General features: G+C 49.0%; 1 long non-coding RNA gene and 2 other non-coding genes across 5 annotated transcripts; 1 reads left to right on the top strand and 2 right to left on the bottom strand.

Moving 5' to 3' along the window:
• Window positions 1-10,074: 10,074 nt before the first annotated feature.
• Window positions 10,075-25,478, bottom strand: LOC113601390 (uncharacterized). 3 transcript variants are annotated; one of them, XR_008299530.1, is made up of 3 exons: window positions 25,341-25,478; window positions 23,507-23,715; window positions 10,075-12,009 (listed from the first exon to the last, which is right to left on the bottom strand). It is a non-coding gene; the product is annotated as an uncharacterized LOC113601390 (long non-coding RNA). The 3 variants fall into 3 exon arrangements; XR_008299531.1 differs by having other exon boundaries at window positions 25,407-25,432; XR_008299529.1 differs by lacking the exon at window positions 25,341-25,478 and adding an exon at window positions 23,824-24,361.
• Window positions 10,648-10,720, top strand: TRNAK-CUU (transfer RNA lysine (anticodon CUU)). Its single transcript has one exon. It is a non-coding gene; the product is annotated as a tRNA-Lys (tRNA).
• On the bottom strand, window positions 13,198-13,322 carry LOC113601692 (small nucleolar RNA SNORA17). The gene has a single exon (XR_003422976.1). It is a non-coding gene; the product is annotated as a small nucleolar RNA SNORA17 (small nucleolar RNA).

Genomic DNA, 25,478 nt, shown 5'->3' with positions numbered 1-25,478 from the left:
CGCAGGCGGAGTGTTGGGAAGTTCAGAGCCTCGCTCAAGTGCGACAGCTAGTGTGAAGCGAAGCACGCACACGCACTGTTTCAGGCGGCACCGGAGCAAATGTTGCAAGAGCGGTGAGGGCTGTGGCAGATGGCGGGGGGGGGGGGGGGGGGGGGGTTGGGTTAGCGAAAACAGGGCCAGCTTTTCAGCTCCGGGTGGGGGGGCGGGTGGGGGGGGCAGCTGTGCCGTGCCTGAATGCGGGACCCACCAGGGCCGGCCGCGTCTTCTGGCTGTTTTGTGAAATGTCTCGGTTTCTGAATGTTGGATTCATTTCATCTTAGTTAGATGAAAGCATCTGAGTGCCAGCCAGAACGCTCCTCCAGGCCGGGTGTGGCCGGCCAACTTGCACCCTCGGCCTCGGGGGTCGCCTGGGTTGCCCAGCCTGCCCAGTCGTGCCATTCGCGCGCGCTGTGACCAGGGGGTTTCAGGCGCCCCTGGAGAAGAGGGGACATTTCCCATTGGGCCGGTAACCCCAGAGAAATAAGAAAAATATCCGGGTTTTCAGATTACTGGTGCCAGAAGATGGGCTAGGACCAAATTCGCCAGGAGAGCAGGGAGCTGGATTTGGTATCTAGGTCTCTCTGACCACAGCCCCTTTATTGTTGTAGGCAGAGCCGGTCAGCAGACATTGCTTCAGGGATGACGATACATCCACTTATACCGGGCGAGATCCTGGGGATAAAGTCAGGAACAGAACAGAAAGAATCCTGCGGCATAGAGTTTACAGCTGAGAGAGGGGAGGCCAAAAATAACCAAGGGCATGCTCCCCTGGGGGGGAAAGGCCCAGGAAGAAAAGTTAAGCAAGCTAAGGCAGACACAGCACAATGAAGGCCACACTGGTCATGAAGGCCTTCTTGATCGGGTGAGATACGGACAGAGACCCGACTTCATCGAAAGCCATGTGGGTTTCTGGGGAAGAGCAGGCCAGGAACAGTAGGTGCAGAAGCCCTGAGGCGTGGGGACATGTGATGCAGGAGGGAGCCCTGAGTCAGTATGTCTGGGGCAGAAAGGAGAATACGAGGAGACGAGGTCGGAGGAGGTAAACAGAGGGAGGAGCGCGCTCCGTCATGTAGGACCACGTTGGCTCTCGTCAGGACAGGTCCTAGGGATGAGACAGGAATGAGATCTGCCCTCAGCCCTCAAAGCTTGCAGCTTGACCCCGTGACCACTGTATCCTGCTCCGATCCACCTGTATATTCCTGGCATCCGGAATTCTCCTCACATCCCCATTGGCCTCGGTGTCATTTGGCTGCAGGAGGGACGCTTCAGGGAACCCACTCAGCACAGGGCCACTCTCTGGATCCGGATTGAGAGGCAGCGAGAAGGGAAAGCATGTGCTGGCTGCCCACCGTAGGATCGGACACGCGAGACTCCATGGTGAAATGCGCACCCCCACTTCACAGGCTGACACGGGGACAAGAACCATTACCTTCCATTAGGTCCCAGAAATGCTTTTGTGGTCACGTATTCGTGCAACAGGAATGTATTAAGTGACTGCTGAACACTGAGTCCTGACTAGGACTTGAGTAGCCACACGTGAAGGAGACGACCATCCCCACCACAGAGCCCCCAGGCCCGAGGGGATACAGACGAGCAAACGGGCCACGCAAGCACAGCAGGTAAGTTCGGCGATGGGGGCAGAACAGGAGACACTGGGCCGGGTGTGCTGGCAAATGTTTGACGACTGGCTCTCTGGAAAACTATGCGTGGGTTTATGAATTTTACTGCTATAAAGGATGCACAGCACATAATATGCCAATAATAACAAAACATACCGTACTCTTTATTATAAGCTTCATACAACCAAAATGGGTTTTCGCAGAATGCTTTTGTTGATTTTTGCTAACACTGGGGTCTGGAGCCAATCTATCGTTGGAACTGAGGAACAGGTGTGGTTCCAACAGAGTATTTGCTGATATTCTTGTTTATGCTAATAAGAAAGACAGAACTGAGATAAAAAGGTATGTTGGGATTTCACTTATTTGTCAGTGACGAGAACAACTTCTTTGCCAAACTGGATGGTAGTTTTTAAATTACCAAATGGTGGGGCGCCTGGGTGGCTCAGTCGGTTGAGCGTCTGACCTCGGCTCAGGTCACCATCTCACGGTTCGTGAGTTGGAGCCCCGCGTCGGGCTGTGTGCCGACAGCTCAGAGCCTGGAGCCTGCTTCGGATTCTGTGCCTCCCTCTCTCTGCCCCTCCCCTGCTTGTGTTCTCACTCTCTGTCTCTCTCTCTCTCAAAAATAAATAAACATTTAAAAATAAATAAGTACCAAATGAATATCTCCTCGATTTTTTTGTGCAACTCACAGTGCAATGGCTACAAACACCCTTTCAAGTTTAATCTGCATTTTCTCCATCACGACCTTACGTTTGGACAATCAACAATCCCCCATTTAGAGTATTTGCTGTTTTTCATGGTGTAAATATACACACAAAGGCTGATTTCAAGCTGTCCGTGTGCTCTGGTCTGAATATTCGTGTCCCCCCCAAAATTCATATGTTGAAATCCTAAGCCCCAAATTGACTGTATTAGGACGGGGGGGGGGGGGGGCTTTGGGAGGTGGTTAGGTCATGAAGGTGGAACCCTCAGGAATAGGATTAGTGCCTTTACCCAGAGGCTCCTGAGGGATCCCTTGCCCCCTCTACCCTGTGAGGACGTAGGAGTAAGAAGGCACTGACTCTAAACCAGGAAGGGGGCCCTCACCAGAAGACAACCAGGTTGGTGCCTTGATCTTGGACTTCCAGTCTCCAGAACTGTGAGAAATATATTTCCGTTATTTATAAACGACCCAGTCTGATGGATCTTATTATAGCTGCCCAGACAGACTAAGACCCGGTGTAATATACTAAACGAAGATTCGGGAAGAGGTGCCCAGTCGCCTACCAAGTATATGGTATTTTCACCATGGAGATGCATGAGACATAACTTCAAGAGCATCGGCAAAAGCAAAAGGTGCTAAAGCAATTAGGAAATGGTGAATGTTTAGTATGTGTTACCATATGTGAATTCTTAATAATGTCCGTGTTTAACAACCCAGCTCGCAAGATTCCTGAAAATGGAAGGAACAGTCCGTTCTTTCAAAGCGCAAACTGTAGGCAGTCAGGCCAGCTGAGACCAAAGGGGTGGGGCCTAACAAGGCCCAGTGGGCCCCTGTGTTCAGGCTAAGGAAAGGCCTAGAAGGGGAAGATGTCGTCTCAGCAGCTGAGCAGGGAGAGTATTATTGAGAGAGAGTTATTCTCTTTACAAGGAATTGATTTGGCCTTGAACTGGGGCAAAAGCCCTCCAAATCCAAGGCATGCTGCAGCCCTGAGGCTTTAAAGGAAAGGGGAGGGGGCGCCTGGGTGGCTCAGCTCATTAAGCATCCAACTCTTGATTTCTGCTCAGGTTGTGATCTCACGGTGGTTCATGAGCTCCAGTCACTCTGTGCTGTGTCTTTCTCAAAGTAAATAAATACTGGGGCTCCTGGGTGGCTCAGTCGGTTGGGCGTCCGACTTCGGCTCAGGTCATGATCTCACACTTCTTGAGTTCGAGCCCTGCATCGGGCTCTGTGCTGATAGCTCGGAGCCTGCTTCAGATTCTGTGTCTCCCTCTCTCTCTGCTCCTCCCCTGCTCATGCTCTGTCTGTCTCTCTCTCTCAAAAATAAATAAAAACTTAAAAAAAAAAATTCTCTCAAAGTAAATAAATAAACTTTAAAAAATAAATAAAGGAAGGGGGAGGACTGTGTGTGACGGAGGGAGGAGCTGGGAGCTCCCAGGGGATCCAGGTGGAGAGGGAGGCAAAGGGCAAGGAAGGGTGAGCTGAGTTGAGTGCTGGGCATGGCACAAGGGGACCCAGCCCTAGAAACTCAAACTTCAGGAAAAGCCACACCACAAAGAGGAAAAACACTTGAAGAGTTTAAGTTCTTGTGAAAAATGCAGTGAAGAGACTGAAACTTGTGTCAGGGTTCATGCCCACACGGGCCCAGAAGTGAGAGAGCTCGGGGTATCCCAAGCACTGAAAATCGTTCATCCCCCAGAGCCCAAGGTGTGAGGTGGGAATGGGGGGTGGGGAAGATAGAGCCCCCAGAAGTCAAGCTGACGGTGATAGGTCCTGATTGTGCAGCTCAACACTACAGGTGTTTTATTCCCGGCCTCTTGGCCTCCCTTCCACAGTCACTCCCGGCGTGGACACCCAACAAGTGACCCAGACCTTGCGGGGGCCCCCACCAGCGTCAGGCTAATGCCCGTGCTGGGGAGGCCTTGATCTCCTTCCCCAGACCCCAAAGACGGGAGAGTGACAGGACTCAGGCAAAGCTCCTCTGAAGGGACCACTAACACCTGCCCCTTTGCTAATAATGATCTCTAACGGGTCCCAGGGCCCCCAGAGCGGGGACAGCAAGGATTTTCCCCCCAGCTGCAGAATGTCCTCTTCTTGGTCTCTTGAAACTCACCCCACGGTGACACAGCAGCTCCGGGCAGTGACTAACCCGGGTTTGAGGTGAGTCTTTCCATGATGGGGCAATGAAGCCTTGGAAAAAGCCCCCTTCTCAGGGGGGGTTTCTTCTATCTGCAGTTGGCTCATCCTGAAGTCAGAATTCTTGCCTTCCTCTTCCCCATTTTCTAAAGTCCATACCTACCCTGTTCCTGTGGGAAAAGAAGAGGGGCCGCTCCTATAAGCTCCAAAATCCAGCTCTTCGTCGCTCTATTTGCCCCCGAGCACCTGCTCGTCTCCTGCCTCCCGGGGGCGAGAGCCACAAGGCCTGTGACCACTACATGCTCCCGTCTCCCAGGAGCCCATGGTCCAGTGGGCAGGGGGGACAGACAAACTGACAGTTGCCATGCACCGTGACATGCGTCTTCACAGAGATCAGCTCAGGGCCCTCAGGGTGGCCTGGAGACTGGGGCAGATTGGGAAAGGCTGCCCAGAGCTGGTGGCAGGGGAGTCCAGAATTAAACATGGAGGTGCATTAGCCTGGCTGAGAAGCACGGGTAGGACGCATGGAACAGACGGAACGGCACAGGCAAAGACATGAGAAAAGAAGGCACATTCAGGCTCTTATGAGTGGATTTTGGTGCAATGGACTAGATTCTCATTTACGTTTCTACACCCCGATGAAGTCAGGCATGGCTATGGGACTTACTTGGCCAATGACATTTGAGCCGACGTGGCACCATTCATTTCCAGACAGAAATGCATCGTTCAAGAGCCAGGGCCCTCTTTCTCTACCCCTGCAATCACGGAAACACACGTCAACATGGAGCTTCTACCAGAGCCTGGATCCCTGAGTCACTATAACGAATGGAGCCCCCTGCTGGTCTGAATGGCCATGTAGTGTGAGCAAGAAATGAACTCAACGGCTCATTTGTTACTACGGCATAACCTAGCCTGTTCCTAGCTGATACCATTGGCCTGGCTGCGGAGGGTTTATCCCGGGGCAGGGGGGGGGGGGGTGTCAGATAAGCCTGCCTATGTATGCGGTCAGCTAGATCCCCTATTCTTTCTCCAGATCTCAGACAGCAGCACAAGCTGTACATAAGTGGATTAGAATCCTAGCTTTATCATTTACTCGTTCTGAGAGTTGGGGAAGTTTAGTTAAATCCTTTGAGCCTAAGTTTATCCATCTATAACTGGAGAATAATGAAAATAAGATTACCTCCTTCCCAGGGCTGCTGTGTTTCCTGAGTAAATCAATGCTCGATCTTCCCTCTCCCCAGTTTTGACACTTGTCAAATGTGTCACGAAGGTACTTGTTCCAAATGCAGATTCCTGACCCCCCCCCCCCCACCCTCTGCAGGTCAGGCCCAGCCAACTGTGCTTTCAGAAGGCACTCCGGGTAGTGTTTTTGCGTGTTGGAGTTTAGGAACCACGACCTTTAAAGTTTTGATAGACAGTCAAAACCTCTGCCCCGAGAAAGGATCGTTGCTTGGAGGCTGGCTTGGCCTGAGGCCAAGAATCTTCAGACTGCCGCAGATCAGGTGGCCACAGTGCCTCGGACAAAAGCCAGAGGCTTAAAAGCTCTGTATTACTTAGAGATCAGGTAACGTCACTTGGAGCCAGCGCAGTGTGTACAACTCCAGCATTAATCAGCCCTCTGCGGCAGAGGCCCAGATCTGTGCTGAGCTTTTTATGAGGTGTTCTTCTCCGAGGGAGAGCTATCAGGGATGCACCCCCTCCATAGCCCGGCCCAGGGAGGCTGACCCCTTGGGGATGTGGTACCAGCCCCTTTTCCTTCAGGACGAGGCCAATTCTTCAGAGAATCATGTAAGACTGAGACCAGGAAGAGGGCTGCAAAACTAGACCCTGGTAAAGTAGCTTCTGAGGGTAGAGAGCTGCCCAAAGGCTGCAGAGAGATGCTTTAAGCTACCTGTAGTAGCTTAAAGTAGCTTAAAGTACCAGGCCCAGCTGCCCTCCTGGCCAGCAGCTTCCTCCCAACACATGCCACTGTCATATGGCTCTCTTCCTAAACATTGCTCCAAATGACACTTACGCTCAAGAACACACCATGGCTCCCTATGGCTTCCCACCCATGGAATCGGGTGTTCACTTCTTGCTCTGATTTTCAGACCCCTCCACGTCATATACACCATGCCTTTCAGTCCTTCCCCCCACTACATCCCCAACCTACTAAGTTCTCTCTTCCCTCCCTTGCCATGGTAACCCACCTGGGAGGGGAGTTCAGACCCCTCACCTGTAGCAGATGCTGCCGGTGCCCCACCCAGACCCCCTTTCCTAGGCCGGTGTGGCCATTCCCTGCCGTGAGGTACAGGAGGCCGCCCTCTTGCCTCCACGCTGCACAGCTGTCCATGGGACCAGGCCAAGGTTATACTTCAGTTGAACCCCATCTTTGTGTGGTCTCTTCCCTCCTCCCATCCCGTTTTTCTCACTTCCTCACAGACTTTTTCTCCAGACAGACGCCCTCATAAATCACCTGCACGAGAATTTATGTCTTGGGCTTTGCTTCCAGGAAGCCTGAGCTACGACTCCCCTGTCACTTGAGAAGTTACCTTGAGGCAACAGTGGCTTCGAACTATATGCCCAGGCAACCTATACCAGAGGTCACAGAACAGAAAGGCTCACAGCCCAAATTAAGCCATTTATTTATTTTATTTTTACTCTTTTTGGACAGAGAGAGAGAGCAGGGGGAGGGGCAGTGAGAGAATCTTAAGCAGGTTCCACATTCGGTGTGGAGTCCGACACGGGGCTCGATCCCACGACCCCGAGATCGTGACCTGAGTGGAATTCCAGAGTCAGAGGCTCAACCAGCTGAGCCACCCAGGCACCCTGAGTCACACCATTTATTAATCAATTTAAAACACACAGTGGACAGGAGGAAGGTAAAGAGACAGGACAGGTGATCACATTCAGGTGGAAGGAATTCACCCTGCCTGAGTCCGGGGTTACAAGCATTCATGTATCTTGTCCTCTCTGCCACAACAGCCTTCTCTCCTGCTGGTGTGGCTACGGGGGTCAGACCCAAGGGCAGGCCAAGGGCGATAGCTGGAGGCAGTGCCCGAAGTAAGCACACAAACGGCCTCTACTGGGGATAGACCAAGGACAAGTATACCTGTTCACACTGCAGCGCCCGAGTGCATCTGCTGAGCAGCTGTGGGTTTTCTCTGTTTCCTGAAGTGTCACCAGTGAGTGACCAACACAGGAGTGACATTGCTTCAACCTGGAGAAGACATGATCCGTGCCTCATAAATCCTTAAGATTTACTTGGTATTCTCATTCCTTGTCTGTAAGCAACATTCTCATTTGATCTATATTCCACCCATATACGTTCTATTTATTCTTTCCGTGTCTAAAAAATCTCCTAAGCTGCTTGCTTCTATACTTAATGTCTCTCATTTTCTATAGCAAAACTGAATATTCATAAATAACACGGCAAACACAAGACAGTTCCCTTTTCCAGAATTACCATCTCCTACCCATCGGTCTAAAGAGCTTTGTGTCACCCCAAATATAAAACCACATCCTTTAGTAACGGAACTAGGACTCAGCTCAGGTTTTGAGCACTGGTCTGACTGGCTCTAAGTCCATTGTGCTGGGTGATGTGTTGTTTGGGAACATAGTCTGTCTCCCCTACAGATGGTAGGGACCTGCCCCCCCTACCCCCCCCCACACACATGCACACAGTGCTTGCCCAGTGCTTGAATGATGTCGTGGGGTTCAACTGAATCCATCAGCATTTTAGAGACAGCTCAGCCAGTTTGCTTTCCTGCGTCATGATCACTGTGCTTAAAAAGCCAGAGGACAGGGGCACCTGGATGGCTCAGTCGGTTGAGCATCCGACTTCAGCTCAGGTCATGATCTTACAGTTCATGAGTTCGACCCCTGCGTCAGGCTCTGACAGCTCAGAGCCTGGATCCTATTTTGGATTCTCTCTCTCTCTCTCTCTCTCTCTCTCTCTCTCTCTGCCCCTCCCCCACTCATGCTCTGTCTCTCTCAAAAATAAACATTTAAAAAAATTTTTTCTAAATAAAAATTTTAAAAAAGTTAAAAGCCAGAGGACAGAAACAAGCTGCCCCCTCCAGCAAAGCTATGAACAGGGTAAGTGCTAAACCCTGGTTTTCATTGGCCAGATTCAGCCTGCGAATAACCAGTGTCCCGATATCTCTCCGGATTCAAGAAAGCAAACTCCTGCCCCCGTGCGACTATAAAACCAGGAGCCTCCGTCCGTTTCCAACTGGTCCACCCATCACAGCACTAAAAGCTGAGCTTTTATATGTGAAAAGTGCTTGCCAAATTCCCAGAATAGCCGTGGCAGGAAATTGAATAACAAGGTAAAAGTGTAACCCTGCACTACACCGTTAATATTGGAGGGGAGAGGGTGGGACAGTCGATTAAGAAAGAAAAATCTTACTGTTGGCCGGTCAAGCTCATACACAGAGCTCTACTTGAGGCTCAAGCCACCAATTCCAATCCACACAGAAGTGACTGGAAACGAGGATTTGAGAAGGACCCCCCCCCCCCGCTCCACTGAACAAACCTTCAGCTCCGCAAAAGGTGTGGGGTCTTCGTTCTAGACATTCTGCGCTGCCCCACGAGGCCACCCTTGCCCAGTTAGTAGGAAAACCTCTCCCCTTTACACACTTTCTCTTCTTTGCTCTATCACTCAGGAGGCTTCTGGATGGGGAGGACGACGACGATGATGGTAACGGCTCACATTCACAGAGTCATCGGTTGGGTTCCTGAGAAGAAACCCTGAGACCAGCGTGCACCGTGTGCTGCCTGGATCGACGCGCACAGAAAGGGAGGAAAGAAAGGATTGGGCAGGATTGGGCAGAGGGAGAAGCGGAGCCGAGATGGAAACCCAGCAGAGGCCTCCATCAATCCCACGGAGCGTTCCAGGGCTCGCGTGACCTTCCAGAATTGTCCTGAGTTGAGGCAAGGGGTTCAGGCCTTTATAGCAACTCATCATACATCAGGCGTTGAATGTTTCCTAAATTCGGAGAACGGCGTCTAACACATAACAAGCGCTCAAAACGTTGTGAATGAATGAATTGGTTCACAAGGGGAAAACTCCAGCGCTGCGTGTTTCAAGAACAACTGGGAGTCTGGCTCCACTTGTCTGTGCTCTGCCCTCTTCCATGGGTTGGCTTTGCCCTCTGGATGGCTTCCATCGAGGTCCCAAGATGGACCCAGGGCTACTTGTATCTGTGCCTTTACCAGAAGGAGAGAGAACTTCACCATTATATCCATCAGAAGACCCCCAAGTCTTCACAACTCAGTCGGTTGAGCGTCCAACTTCGGCTCACGTCATGACCTCGCGGTTTGTGAGTTCGAGCCCCACGTCGGGCTCGGTGCTGACAGCTCGGAGCCTGGAGCCTGCTTCGGGTTCTGGGTCTCCTTCTCTCTCTGCCCCTCCCCCACTTGTGCTCTGTCTCCCTCTATCAAAAATAAATAAATAAATGTAATAAGAAAAAATTTTTTAATGAAAAAGAATAAAAGAAGACCCCAAGTGTCACACTCCACACTTCACAATACGAACCGATCACTGAGGTAACAGGACTGAGATTGTGCTGATTGTTAGGACATTCAGGACCTCCCCCCCTTTCCCTGCTTTATTTTCCTCCAAGCCCTTATCTCTGTCTGGACTTCTATTGTGTCTATGTTTATTTAGTTGTTTGATGCCTTTTCTGCACTGGAACAGATGCTCCGCAAAAGCAACTACTTTCTTTCGTTCACGTCTGAGTTTTTGTCATCGACAAAACTCATTTGTGGATGGATGGATGGACGGACGGACGGACGGACGGAGAACCATTGGCCTGTGTTGCTACGGTAACGGGCTCAGTCTCCTCCTCCACCTTCAGTGGCATCGCCAGAGACTTTTTCGTTTTATCTTCCACTCCAAAGTGCCAGGCCTCAGGAAGGCCAACTGGAGAAAGACAAGAGAGGAAATGTCATCCTACCTCAAGTAAATCAGTGTGTCCTTATGAGCCAGAGAACATCTGATCCATAGATATGGGGCCTCTCTAAGTGGTCCCCAGTTTTAGAGGAAAAAAAATCAATGAAACTATTTTGTCTGTACAGACTTCACAAGTGTGAAATGTAAGATTTCGACAACAATCCTTTTCAACTCTTAATCATCATTAAATTGATAGAAATCACACATCATTAAATTGAGCCTGGCTGGCTCAGTTGGTAGAGCATGAGACTCTTGATCTCGGGGTTGTGAGTTCGAGCCTCACGTTAAGTGCGGAGATTACTTAAAAATAAAATGTTTTACAAAAGAAATCACACGTGCACTGTAAGGCCAGCAATGGCCACCTGTCTCACCGTGGCTAATGTTTAATTGGAAGGTGCTGATTGTCACTTGGTTCACAGGCTCTTCACCCACAGAAGCACGAGGACAATTCTATCATCTTTCACATGGTGATCTGGGAGCACCGATTAAGAAAAGGAAAAAAAAAAGGGGGGGCACCTGGGTGGCTCAGTTGGTTAAGCGTCCAACTTCGGCTCAGGTCACGATCTCACGGTTTGTGAGTTCGAGCCCCGCATCGGGCTCTGTGCTGACAGCTTGCTCAGAGCCTGGAGCCTACTCCGGATTCTGTCTCCCTTTCTCTCTGCCCCTGCCCTGCTCACACTCGGTCTCTCTCAAAAATAAACATTAAAAAAAAAAGAAAAAAAAAAAAAAAGACCAGGGGATTTGAGGCCAGCCTCGCAGGTTTCCAATCCCAGACCCTCTTCTTACTATCTGGGTGGTCTAGAGCAAGTTGATTGATCCTTCTGTGCCTCCACTTTCTCATTCATAAAGTGAGGCTACTCTTAGTAGCTACTGCCCAGGACTGTTGCGAAGATGAAGGAAGTGCTTCCCTAGTGGGAAGCACTAGGACGAGTGGCCGGCTCGCTGTGGGCACCGAGTAAGGGTGGGCTGTTGGAGCGTGTGGTCTGCAATGTTGAAGACATCAGTCACCAGGCAAGCCTCCGTCACTTACAGAACCCACTCACATACACGGAATGCACACATAACACGCACAACGCATCCATAACACCTGTAACATACAACAAGGAGAACAAACACACAAGACACAGGACGTACATGCGTGCATACATAAAACAGCCAGGCGTTTTTCATACTCCGTGCATGGCGGTTTCGTGCAACCTTGCAGCCAAATCCCTGCTGACACACGCCCGTGAGACTCGCTGCTCTTCCCCCTGGTGGGCCAACGTGACATCATAGAATGCCACGACAGGGCAATTTACCAATTGCTCATTCTACTTGCTCCCGGAGCAAAATACTCCAGCAAAATACTCACAAGCTTCTCGGCCACAGGGTCTGCTCCAGCGTAGTGTGGTGCTCTGGACTCAGGCATGAGTTCAAATCCTGACATTACCACTTACCAACTGAGTGACCAGGAACAAGATGCTAAACTGCTCTGGCTGTGAGGCGGTTCTCATTTTATGGAGGCGGAAACAACCAGAAAGAACAAACTGCTGCCCGTGACTCTCATGTTATCCACGAAAAAGATTTACCTTGCACGGTTGCTATAAGAAATGAAAAGGTAAGGTGTGTACCTCGTTTAATTTAGTGCTTGGCACACGCTGATCTATGCTAACCCAACAGGTGGTGGCGGTGGTGGTGAATGACGTTTTCTTTAAGCGGAAAAAAAAGTTGCTTGGACTTAATTACTCTAAGCTGCTTTTCATGAACATAACAGTAAAGGAGACCCATGGTGACTTGAGTCCCCCCAGCACATTTGGGTTCCAGGTCTCATAAACTTTGACCCAGCATCGTGTCGTAACGGTACCATTTCCCTTCACGAAATTCGAGAGGTGATGTTTTGACATTGTTGCCTTTCATTTCCTCTTGATGGGTGGGCTTAACTTGTTTCTCAATTTAGGCGAAGCAAAAGGGAGAAGTATTTTTTAAATCGCTGGGATAGCCCAAGTCGGTCCTACCTTCTGGCCCCTGAGAAGGAGCCCCAAATGCTCTCCTGCTCTCCTAAGGCATTGGGGCGTTTTCCAGTTCCTCTGATGGCCAAATATAATCCTTTCCTTAGTTTCCTCCAAAGTTCCCCCATTTCAGCTTCAACTTTTCCCCCCGACACTTGGGTGCCTTAACAATGAGTTTTGAAATAATATCTTAACCGTATTTCACGTTCTTGTGGTGCATTTCAGTTCACCAAGTGCTTTCACATCCATTCTTCCTTAAGGGCTACAGGAAGACATAAGTCCTCTTTATGAGGACACCGCTGAGGCTCAGAGAGGTGAGTCAGCCTTCAAATGCCACCGTCTCCCGCTACAACAAGAAGACAGTCTTTAATTGACACTTTTCTTAAAACTGCGGTAAAATATGCGTAACACAGAATTCACCGTTTTAATCATTTTCAGGTGCACAGTCCAGCAGCATTAAGCACGTTCCCATGGCTGTGCGGCCATCGCCACCGTCCATCTCCAGAGCTCTTTTCATTTTCCCAAACTGAAACTCCATACCCATTAAACGCCAACACCCTCCTCCCCTTCTCCAGCCCCTGAAACCACCTTTCTACTTTGTGTCTCTATAAGCGTGACTGCTCTGGGAACCGCAAGAGGATTCATACAGTGTCTGTCCTCTGGTGCGGGAGACACTTTTGCGGCAAGATTTCTGGAGGACGTACTGGGATTCCTTCCCCCACTGGATTTGTTTTGCTAATATTGCACATCAGCCAGAGTGTCTATTTTTTGTGTGTGTCAAGTGTCAGACTATTAATATCCAGACATTCATGGGCCAGAACACTGAGTGAGACAAGCCTCTCTTTCTGCCACCTAATGACCCAAGTGTGACACATCAGCCACATCTGCAATGCTCTGAGGGCAGGAGGGTGTCTATTCCTCACCCGGAAGTAACCAACCTCGTCGACACAAACACCTGGTAGGCCCTGCCCTGCAAAGCACATGTTTTCTAACATTTGGTTTTATGCTGAATGCTGTTTGTTCCTCTTGGGCCTCCAAGAAATTACTTGACTTGTGGACATCAGCAAAAAGAAAAGAGGGGAGAAGAGGGGAGAGGAGAGGAGGAGAGAAGGGAGGAGGGGAGGGGAAGGGAAGGGAGGGGAAAGGAGGGGAGAGCAGGGGGGAAGGGAAGAGAAGGGAAGGGAAGGGAAGGAAAAAGAAAAGAGAGAAGAGAAAAGAGAAGAAAAGACAAGAAAAAGAGAAGAAAAGAAAAGAAAAAGAGAAGAAAAGGAAAAGAAAAGAAAGGAAAAGAAAAGAGAAAAGAAAAAAGAAAAAAGAAAAGAAAAGAAGAAAAAGAGAAGAAAAGGAAAAGAAAAAAAAGAACAGAAAAGAAGTGAAGAGAAGAGAAAAGAAAAAGAAAGAAAAGAAAAGAAAAGAAAAGAAAGAAAAGAAAAGAAAAGAAAAGAAAAGAAAAGAAAAGAAAAGAAAAGAAAAGAAAAGAAAAGAAAAAGGGCTCCTGGAGAGGGAGTAGACATTTTCATGTTCTACTTCTGAGATTCCCAAAGACTCCCTCTCATCCACTGGCCTCTGTGTGTTGTTGTTGTTGTTTTGTTTTGTTTTGTTTTCTTGTTTTAAAGAACTCTGTGATCTACTTCAATTCATGTTTTGCCAAGAAAGCTAACACAGCTGCAAATCCTCTCTGCCCTGAAAGCCTTCCAGCCTTTCAGCCTTTCCAGAGGCCTCTTTGCTCGCTCAGTGGCCACTTCCCTCCCTCCCGGGCTGGCCAGCCTCTCTGAGCCCACTGTTCCCCAGGCCGCCCACCAGCTCCTGTGACAAGGCACTACTCTCTGGAAGTGGCCGTGCCTTCTCTGTGGGTTTCTATTACTTGGAGAAGCACAGCCCCCTTGGGCACCCCAGCCCCCCTCCTTAGGCTTCCCCCTCAGAAAACTGGCTCAGCTGCCGGCTGGTAAACTGGCTGGCTATCACCATGACAACAGCCTGGCCCAGAGCCTGGATGACGCCAGGCCTGACTCCCCTCCCAGCCTCACCCGAATCTGTTTGTTCAAGTTCCAGCTGCTTTTGTTGGGCTCCGTTTTGCTTGTCAGTTTGAGGCAGCTCTGCTGCTGATTGGCTGCAGGGGCTGGGCTTAGCATCCCTGGGATACTAACCGGGAAGTCAGCTCCCTGCCTGGGCAGGGATTTCCTGGCACCCTGGGGTATTTCCCCATCACAGTAACAAGATCTAGAAGAGCCTTTCAGGCAGGACAGAGCCCATAGGAAGCCGAGGCATCAGATAATCCATTAATGCTCTGATCCCTCTGATGACTTCAATCAAGGACACTCTCGCCAGCCCACTGTTGGCTCTGAGATGCCACACTCATGACTAAAAGCCAGCCTGGGGCGCCTGGGTGGCACAGTCGGTTAAGCGTCCGACTTCAGCCAGGTCACGATCTCGCGGTCCGTGAGTTTGAGCCCCGCGTCAGGCTCTGGGCTGACGGCTCAGAGCCTGGAGCCTGTTTCCGATTCTGTGTCTCCCTCTCTCTCTGCCCCTCCCCCGTTCATGCTCTGTCTCTCTCTGTCCCAAAAATAAATAAAAACGTTAAAAAAAAATTTTTTAATAAAAAAATAAATAAAAAAAATAAAAGCCAGCCTGTTGTTTGATAAAACTAAAGAAGCAATACACCATGTTGATGGAACCGTCCAGCTGTGGATTAACATCAAAAATAAATAAAACCAGGAAGAAGAAACACTTAGGTGGATTTTTGAGAAACAGTTTAAGTGAATATGGCAATAGACATCCAAGTGGATTTTCAAATCATCACTTGGGGGTGACTTTGCTTTTATTATTTGGATAACTACAGAAGCAGGAATCTGGAACATTGTTGGTGACTAATTTGAAAACACACCTGTAGCTTTTTGTCATTTCATCAGGTTTTTATCTCCCAAATAACTCAGTTTAATAACTTGCTTGGCCTCGGGGGCTCCTGAGTTTACCCCCAGATTCTCTGGTTTGTGACATAAAAGGTGCTTCTCGTGTGTCACCCTTTGCAGCTGTGTCAGGGCAACCTCAGCTCCTCATCTGTAAAATGGGAGTAAATTATGCCAACCCGCCAGGCTATAGAGCTACTTAGCTTGGCTTAGTCTTGGTACTTACTGAGCTATTTTTTTTTTAACGTTTTTATTTATTTATTTATTTTTGAGACAGGGAGAGACAGAGCATGAACGGGGGAGGGTCAGAGAGAGAGAGAGGGAGACACGGAATCTGAAACAGGCTCCAGGCTCCGAGCTGTCAGCACAGAGCCCGACGCGGGGCTCGAACTCACGGACCGTGAGGTCACAACCTGAGCGAAGTCGGACGCTTAACCAACTGAGCCACCCAGGCGCCCCCTTACTGAGCTATTATCGTCATCATTAACTCCCACCAATGCCTGTTTTCTGAGGATCCTGACACTCTTTATAAAAATGACATCATCGATCCAACAAATATTTAACAAATATTTACTAAGTCTCAATTGGCCAGGCACTGTGCCAGCCACTAGCGATAAAATGATAGACAGACACAGCTCCAGCCCCTTGGTAGTAGCTTCTGGACTAGTGGGGGAGACAGACATTAGTCAAATAACCACACAAAATGTAAAATTACATCTGTGTCATGTGAGTGAAGCCATCTTAGACACTCCAAACCAGCCCATCTCCCAGTTGAATACCACAGAGGACATCAGTCTTTGCCATATTGAGCAGAAGAATGTCCTGGCCAATGCCTGTCTTAATTCCTAACTCACAAAATCATGAGATACAATAAACTGGTTGCTGTTTTAAGCTCTGTTCTCCCCCCAAATAATTACATCTGTATTAAGTGCCTAAAGCATTAAGAGAATGTGAAATAGAGAAAATAAACTACATTTTGGCCACTTTTCCTAGTTAGAAAACAAGAGTTAACATAAGAATTTAGAATGATTTGATCACCTAAGTCCCAGAGTGTAAAGCAAAGCCCAGAGATGCAAATGCTCAATCCCCCAACCCCGCAGAAAGAGCCTGGGGTTTCCTTACACTAAAACTTGTTTGCTGAACAGCGCCCTCTTCTGGCCTGGAGCCCTTTCTCCTGAAGCAGCTACTTCCTACTCGCTGCTTTTAAAGGGATTTGTAGAATATGATGTCCACTCCTTCCTCAAAGGTGTGCTGAGCGCCCAGGCCCTGGGAATACAGCCTGGTCAGACACAGGCTCCCCACCCTTACGGAGCTGACAGTCTTTTGAACTTCCTGACATCTCTGAAGAGTGTAGGGCAAACTTCAGAACGCCTACTTGTTGGATAAGAAACTGAGTCGGGGATGGCAGATAAAGCTTTGCTACACTGTTGATGATTTAAGACTAGATTTTAGGGTGCAAGGATGCACCCTGCAAGGGTGCAAACCTCCCACCGGACGTTAGATTGAGCCCAATTTCCGCAGGCTCGGTAGCCACACTCTGCCTCATCACCCTCTACTTCTTGAGTTCCCTCCTGCTTGGGAAATCTCTTCATGGTCCCTGAACCAGGGGACCCCACGTCTACACCGCTGTGGCCTCAGGTGCCTTTTCCTGCCACTTCATCTCTGCTATGGTTTCCCCAAAGCCAGCCTCAAGTCTCCATCTTCTCAAAGACCCTCCAGCCCTCCCTGACATCTTGCCCCTTAGTGCCCCCGCTACTGTAACATACATTTAGGAACAGACACCCAGGCAGACATCTCGATGTATATACCTTGTCCCATTGAAAGCACAGCCTTTGGAGGGATCAGACAGACCCGGAGATCAGATCTGCCACCTACTAGACTGTGACGTGAGGAAAATTTCGTCACCTTCTCCTACGCAACCAGGCTGTTCTGAAACTTACATATGTTTCAAGCACTTGGCACATAGTAAACACTCAGCTTGTATGTCTAAGTCCTTTAACGTGTCCAATCTGGTCACCTGCTTAAAAAGCATTACGACCCTCGAGGCATCTTCTACAGCCTTGGGCGCATGTAGAGAGATATATAAACTGGGCGCTGTGTGGAGAACAGGGCTGATACAGAAGGCATGGTGCCTAAGGCCCACAATATTTTCACAAATCCATAGACATGATTTTATTTCTCTTAAAACTCAGGAGAAAAAAATTAACTTTTATATCAAAAAATGACACTACGTTATATATGTTAACCTATTTGTCTTCATACCAATGCAGTCATAAAATATAATTTGCAATTAATTTTTATAGAGGAAGGAGCCCACAAAGGCCAAAGAGTCTAGGGCCCATCAAAGTCATTATGCAGCCCTGATTCTGAAGAAAGTCCTCTGCTATTTAAAAAAAAGAAAAAGAAAAAGTGGGAAAAGCAAACAGTGGCAAGAGAAGAAAATCACTCACTAGCTGAGTGTAAGGGTCTCTCCAGCCCTAACATTCTTCAATTCAGAGAATTCCTTTTGCCTCAGCATGGCAGGATCCTGTACAGAGTGCATTCTTAAGAGTAAATTTCCTAACGCTTTCAGAATCTGTGAGTCCATCCACTTTCAGCAGAAGATCTTGTCCCCCAAGAATTTGGTGTGCCTTATAAAATCCATGTATGCGCGCTTTATCTGCTTGGTCAAGGATTGCCATGCCCTCCGGTAGCCGACAGAGGGCGCAGCGATTCAATCTTCAGCGTGGGTATCACAGCCAGCAAGGGGAATAGAAAGCCTGGCTGTTCAACAACTGGGGCCTGACATGGGAGATTGTTAGAGATTCAGTATCTTGGACCTGACCCTAGGGAGGATCCTAGACACCTGCGATCAAAACTCACGTGTTAAGAAGATCCCTGGGTAGGGGCGCCTGGGTGGCTCAGTCGGTTAAGCATCTGACTTCAGCTCAGGTCATGATCTTATGGTTGGTGAGTTTGAGCCCCGTATGGGGCTCTGTGCTGATGGCTCAGAGCCTGAAACGTGCTTCGGATTCTGTGTCTCCCTCTCTCTCTGCCCCTCCCCACTCGCGCTCTGTCCTTCTCTCTCTCGCTCTCTCAAAAATAAACATTTAAAAAAATTATAAAAATTATATATACAAACATTAAGGTTTAAGAAGCACTGATTTAAAGCTTCTAGCCTGAGAAAGGGAAGCCCACTTCCTCAACAGAAAGAAGGATGGGAGAGGAACTGGCCAAGGCATCCCTTGCAGCCCCCAAATCTCCTATTCTTTCAGCCAATCAGCCAGCATCAATCAAGATGGGACTGAAGCCACAGGAGGGATGTAAAAGCATTCTATAGGTCACAAAGCAACTAGCTTCATCTTCTTCCATTTCAATAAGTACTTACTGAGTGCCTACTATGTCCTGGGCATCGAGATACAATAGTGAGCAAAAAACAGACCCTGTTCCTACCCTTGGGGGGCTCTCAGCCTAGCGGGGACACCAAGGATGAATCGTCACACACACGACTACAAACCTTGATGTGGTTGCCACGTGGGTGCAGAGGGCCATGAGACAGTCACAGGAGGGAGGGGAGCCGGTTTATACCAAATGGTCAGGGAAGGCCTCTCTGAGAAAGTGAACTATAAGCTTGAGAGCTGATGATGCCTAAGCCAGGGAAAGAGTAGGAGCTCCTGGCAGGCGGAAGAGAATGTACAGAGGTCACGCAACAGGGAGGAACGTGGAGCATTCAAGGAACTGAAAGAAGGAACTGGCATGGAGTGAGGCAACAGGGAGGGAGGCAGAAAGCAGCCTGATGGGGCCAGAAGCAGAGGACACAGGCTCCACACACACACACGCACACACACACACACACACACACACACACACACACACACTGCAAAGCGACTGGCCCACGGCCCTGTTTTGGAGGGTCCCTGCTGCAAACATCCATGCGAACAACTCACCCCTGCCCACTGAGTCCCATTCTCCGCGACGGCTCACTCTCTCCTCTGCTAACCTCTCCTCACCCTCCCCACCACCAGCCATCTCTCTGTTACCTGTCTGCTTCTACCCTTCCCGCTCCAGCGTCTCCACCATTTACCATTTAAACCTGATTGAGTTCTCCCCCAACTTGCCCGGGCAGCCAGACCCCAATTTCAGGACAACTCCTTCCCCTGAAGGAAAGACAATCCCTGAATCAGAAGCTACAAGTTCACTGAAGGCTCCGTGTATGGAGGGATCATCATGTGCCATGCCAGCCACCATTTTATACACTTTTTCATCCGATCCTTACAACCCGCCTTCACTAGATAGCTGCTATCATTCCAGCTTTGCAATTGAGGACATTAAAGCAGTTCTGAAAGGAGGCGCCTGGGTGGCTCAGTCGGTTAAGCGTCCGACTGCAGCTCAGGTCACAATCTCGCGGTCCGTGAGTTTAAGCCCCGTGTCGGGCTCTGGGCTGATGGCTCAGAGCCTGGAGCCTGCTTCCGATTCTGTGTCTCCCTCTCTCTCTGCCCCTCCCCCATTCATGCTCTGTCTCTCTCTGTCTCAAAAATAAATAAAAATGTTAAAAAAAAAAATTAAAAAAAAAAAAAGCAGTTCTGAAGGGTAAGTAATTTTTACAATTACACAGCTAGAAACCGTGTGACCCTGTACTGACGGCACAGCTGCATTTCGAAAGCCTCCAGAAGGAGCACACTCTCGGCCCACCCCAAAAGAAATCATCTTGAAGGGGTACAAATAATCAGCTGCAAAGATATTTGTAGCCTTGTCTAGAACAGCAAAAAAATGTAGAAATCGCCCAAAGGTGGGGCGTCCTGGGGGGCTCTGTCGGTTAAGTGTCCGACTTCGGCTCAGGTCATGATCTCTGGGTCCGTGGGTTCGAGCCCCTCCTAGGGTGCTGTGCTGACAGCTCGGAGCCTGGAGCCTGCTTCGGATTCTGTGTCTCCCTCTCTCTCTCTGCCCCTCCCCCACTCATGCTCTGTCTCTCTCTCTCTCCCCGTCGAAAATAAATAAACATTAAAAAAAATAAAAAAGAAATAGCCCAAAGGTTATATTTCAACAATGCAGAATTATTTAAATTGCTGGACGTTTATAACCAGAATCCTATGTAACCAGCTATTTAATTTGATCACATAGAAAAATATGTTCATGATCTATGGTGTAGAAAAAGCAGATTACAAAACATTATCACAGCGTGATCCTATTTTCATAAAAACCACAGCATAGAAACTACAAGGTATAAAAGTAGAGAGTATAGGAAAAGTACGATCAAAAGTAATGACGGTTGTTATCTCTGTGATGAGACTACAGGTGATTTTTTATTTTCTTTATTTTGATTGTCTGAATTTTTAAAGGTTTCGCCACAAGCATCTATTTCTTTTCGAAAGAGAGGAAAAGCAATAAAATAAAAATGAAAAAACTCAGGAGGCGTTTGAGCCTTCCCATTTATTATCTTTAAAAACAAACATATTGCTCTGCTGGGAACATTTAAAAAAACATGTTTTCTTCTCACAAAAACAAAAACAAAAAATCAGAGAGAACAAACAAGCAAAAGGAGAGAAACACATTCCCTCCTCCCCACAGACACCCAATACCAGCACCTTCGTGACTTTTCATTAAGTCCCGGTTTTTTACAGATAGTAAAACAAAAACAAAAACAAACAAAAAAAAAACGTTCTGCTCTAGACGCCAGTCCCTGGGGCCCACCCTGTTCCCAGCGTGAGTTTGGAATGGGGCTTACAGATTCCTCCGAGATACCAAACAGCCCCTAAGGTGGATTTGTCCAGGTCTCAGACTGCATCTGGGATTCCAGAATAGCAACTTACTTAGTGCGGACCCTGCTGTTGGGGATCACACAATTCCTCGTGGGTCACAGGCGACAAGAGCCATCCAGTGTGAGGACCATAAGAGTGATTCCCAGCGTGTTTGCAATTGCAACACCCTATCATTACTGGATTTTGCAACCATCCTTCCCCTTGGAAGAGAACTCAAAGGAATACAAACAGCATTTGCATATTCCATTTAGTACTTTTCCACACATGCAGCTGAAGGGAAGTAAGGTTAATCTGGCTTTAAGACTATCACAGCCCTCCTTCCCCCCCACCCCCCCAACCCCCCCCCCTTGGAGAACTGCTGGCAATCAATCCCAGTGTCTTTGGACAGGTTTGGGAATGACAGCTCCGAGGAGCTGTGCGGACAGGTTCTGCCACGAGGGAAGCCACACCAGGCCAGGGAGCCCAGGTCGCAGGGCAGGATGTCTCTGGGCCATTCCCACACATACACACTCCACAACAATAGGTTTCTAAGGCCCACCCTGCCCACACCCTCTCTTATTAAAGTCCCCCCTCCTGGGAAGGGGAGCAGGATGGCCCTACAGCTGCTGGCGCCTAGCCCCACTGGGTCCACACCCTCGGCGCAGCCCTCGGGCACAAAGTGTTCCTAGAGCTGATGTGCAAGTCAAACCATTCCTGGATTCTTCAGAGGCTGCGATAGCCAATCATGGCCCAGGCCCAGGGCCTCCCCTCCCACCCCAAGCTCCACGATTGAGCTGGTGTCACTACTGCTGTTCCATATGCTCTTCCTTGAAACTTCAGAGATTTTGGAGACCCTATTCATACACACACACACACACACACACACACACACACACACACATACACACATACATATATATATATATATATACATATATATATATGTATATATATATATATATATATATATATATATATATATATATATATGGCTCCTCTCATCAATAATAACTATAGGGGTGCCTGGGTGGCTCAGTCGGTTAAGCGTCCAACTTTGGCTCAGGTCATGATCTCTCGGTTCGTGAGTTCGAGCCCCGCGTTGGGCTCTGGGCTGACAGCTCAGAGTCCGGAGCCTGCTTTGGATTCTGTGTCTCCCCCTCTCTCTGCCCCTCCCCTGCTCGCACACTGTTTCTCTCGCTCTCAAAAATAAACAAACGTCTAAGAGAATTTCTAATAATATCCATAGCTTCTCTTTACTAAGCTCCTTCTATGATAGGCATCTTGCAAGCATGCAATGCACGCAGCAGTCTTTTGAGGTAGACACAATTATTCTCATTTTCGCAGATGAGAAAACTGAGGCTCCAAGAGAGTCGAGTGATCTGCCCAATGTCACACAACTGCTAACAGAGACAAGAGTCAACCCAGACCTGCCTGACCCCAAAGCTCATGCACTGTCCTGGAAGGCTAATGCAGAGGGGAACCGAGAGATCATATAATATTCCCCATCCCATTTACAAGACATTTAAGATGGAAAATTCATTTACAAACTGTTAACTAGCACTTATGTGCCAGGAGCTTTGGAAATATCAACTCAGTTTATCCTCATTGTATTGCTAGGAGATGGGTACTTATTTTTACAGATGGGAAACTGACACACGGAGAGGGGAGTACACTTGCCTAAGGCTGCACAGCAGATGGTAGAGACTGGGTATAAACCTGGCCCTAGAGCCCCTGTGCTGCCTCTCTGAACCCAGGAGCAGAGGCCCTTCCCTCCTAATTCTTCGTCCTTTGGCCTTTCCACATCACCACTCTCCTCTCTCTGAGAGTCCACTTCAAACTTTCTCATCCCTCTCTGGGTGGTGATGGTGTTCTCTTGTGAAATTGCTTGGTGAACTACTTATTGTGCAAGGCTTTATTTGATTAGGTCACTATCTAGATTCCTCCAAAGAACTAACAGTTCTAGAAGGTTTGTCGAAGCAAAGGCTTAGCGTTGTTTTGGGTTTTTGGTTTTGTTTTGTTTTGTTTTGAATGCAGAGATTAATCAATTAATTTATCATTTAGTCAACAAGGGCTTATTGGGAGCAGTTTCTGTCCCCAGCCCTGTACAGGGCAATACGGAGTCTAAGAACACAAAGACACACAAAGCATGGCTCCCACCCTCAAGAAAACAACGCTAATGATATCATATATAAGTGTGCACTCAGTGCGCTGGGTCTGTATACACCCGCATTCAGAAGATACCTAGGAGACGAAAGTCAGAGAAGTTGCGATGAAGCAGGTGGAACTTGAAACAGGGATTGAAAAAATAGGGGCAGGGTTTGGATAGCAAGAAGAAAAATACAGTCCAGGCAAGAGAAAGAATGCACCAGATCCTCAGAAATAAACTAGAAAGAGAAAAGGCTGGGGTTATTTTTTTGTTCCTGCCAAATTTTTCTATTTCTATCAGAGTGAACAAAGAGCAAATACCTCCTCTAGCCTCTACCGTGACAGGGCTTCTGGAATCGGAGAAGGGCGCTGTGCCTCATATGTCCACCAGGGGGCAGAGCTGCCGCTTCTGCCGCTATAGCTCCGAGTACAATCAGAGGTGAAGGATTCCAGACTTCTCAAATCAGCAGGATGACTGAGGCCAGCGGTGGGCACCAATCTTCTTAGTCTGAGCTGCCTTCATACACAGTCTGGAAGTGAGGGAAGAAATAGAATGTAGAATGTAGGAGGAATTGGTCGAGATTGAAAGGGGAGAGAGAGAGAGACGTTTGAAGAGGCATTCCCCTACAGAATCTAACCTTTATGTACCATGAAAAGACCTTCCAAGGGCTGAAAGGGGTTCCCATGGGTTCAGGCTACATGCCTTCTGCTGTCGTCTTAGCTGAGAAAAGTTTAATGCAAGGCTTGGGTCACTATTAAAAAAATAACTAACGGCTAGTCTAAGCCTGGTTTCAGGACAGCCAAGTCACGTTCTCTGGACAAGAAAAGCCATTCCAACCACTGTAAGGAGGAACGCTTGTGGCTTGGGAAGTACACACGTTCCGGCCACCACCACAGGCCCTGGTGTCAGGCTGTGGCTGCGTGAAGCAGCAGGTGTGCCAGCCACTGTTATCCGTTAGGAGGCCTGAGGTCAGTACTTAGCTTTACTGCACGCCCCCTCATCTGAGCCGGGCAACAGGGTCCTGAAGCCACAAGAGCAACACAGGCGGTTAGAGGTGAAATGGAAGCCAGAAATCCTAGCCTTTATCTGTCTCTAACTAGCTGTGCAAGTTTGGGTGGACGAACCAACTTCTCGAGAGCCCGAGTTTCCGCATGTGTGAAATAGAAGGGCTGAATGGCGGGGGGGGGGGGGGGGGGGGGGGGGAGGGGGGCAGGGAGAATGTGGGATGTGCTTTCCTGCTCTGAAATTCTGGAAAACACACAGTCCTCTGGTCAGAAAACCCGGGGGATTGGTGGGGGGTGGGGGGCGCGACTGAGCAGCTTGAAGAGTTAGCCCCTTGCCAAGCAGTCCAGTCCCCAGCAGTGGCCTCTGCGGCACTGCCCGCCCCACCCCCGCCCGCAGGACCCGGGGATATACACCCACGGCTCCCTCGGAGACTTCTGGAATCTCACTGGATTCCTCCCAGGAATGCTTATTGCCCTTTACATCTGCAAATCGCTTTACATCAGCAGTCCTGCTGCGCGATTATTAATCATCGCAATATTCTTCCTTCCGCCTGGAAGAGGAATTGCAGGGATCCGGATTTATGAAGGTGAAATCCGAAGGTAATTTGCCTAGGATTCATTCAATAATCAGGTAACTATTTTAATTAAGCGCCTCATACGAGCAAGGCGCAAAGAGCCACACAAATCCAGTTACCATTGGGATCAAAATTGCAGGGGTCCTCAGCGGGCTTCACTGACATTCCAGTTATGTCATGGGGATAGGGAGTAGTTCCAAGGTGAGGGACGGTATTCCCTCACAAGCCTGATTGATACTGCTGCAAATATTACGATCACCACCCCCCCCCCCCACTCACCCCCACAGTTCATTTTACCACGCCGAGTAAAGAGAAGCGACCTTCCCAAGGTCACTTATCCCCCAAGGGGCAACACTGACCCAGAACCTCTGGCTACAAAGCTTTCCACTGCGCCATGGGCGAGAATTTTAAGTTCGACCCTATAAAATATAAAATAGAGTTAGGCGAGGGATGGCTGTTTCCATGATTTCCGGCACAGAGTGAGAAAATCGTGATCCGAGCTCACCCACCCGGGACAGATGAGACAGCCCCAAATTTTGTCTGCAGCCTCAAAGAGTCAAGTAATGTTTACAGACCTCAGAGCTCATCCGATCACCCACGCCCTCTCTAGGGGTCCCTAACGCCTCCGCCCCTTGCCTCACCTCGGGTCTGCGGGAAGGGGCGGGAGAGGGGGCGCGTGACACAGAGCCGCTGCCAGCACCCTGCGGGGGCGT

This window comes from Acinonyx jubatus, chromosome B3, assembly GCF_027475565.1.
Source record: "Acinonyx jubatus isolate Ajub_Pintada_27869175 chromosome B3, VMU_Ajub_asm_v1.0, whole genome shotgun sequence".
NCBI lineage: Eukaryota > Metazoa > Chordata > Mammalia > Carnivora > Felidae > Acinonyx > Acinonyx jubatus.
Note: the sequence above shows the minus strand (reverse complement) of the source record. Positions and strands in the feature narration are given on the sequence as shown.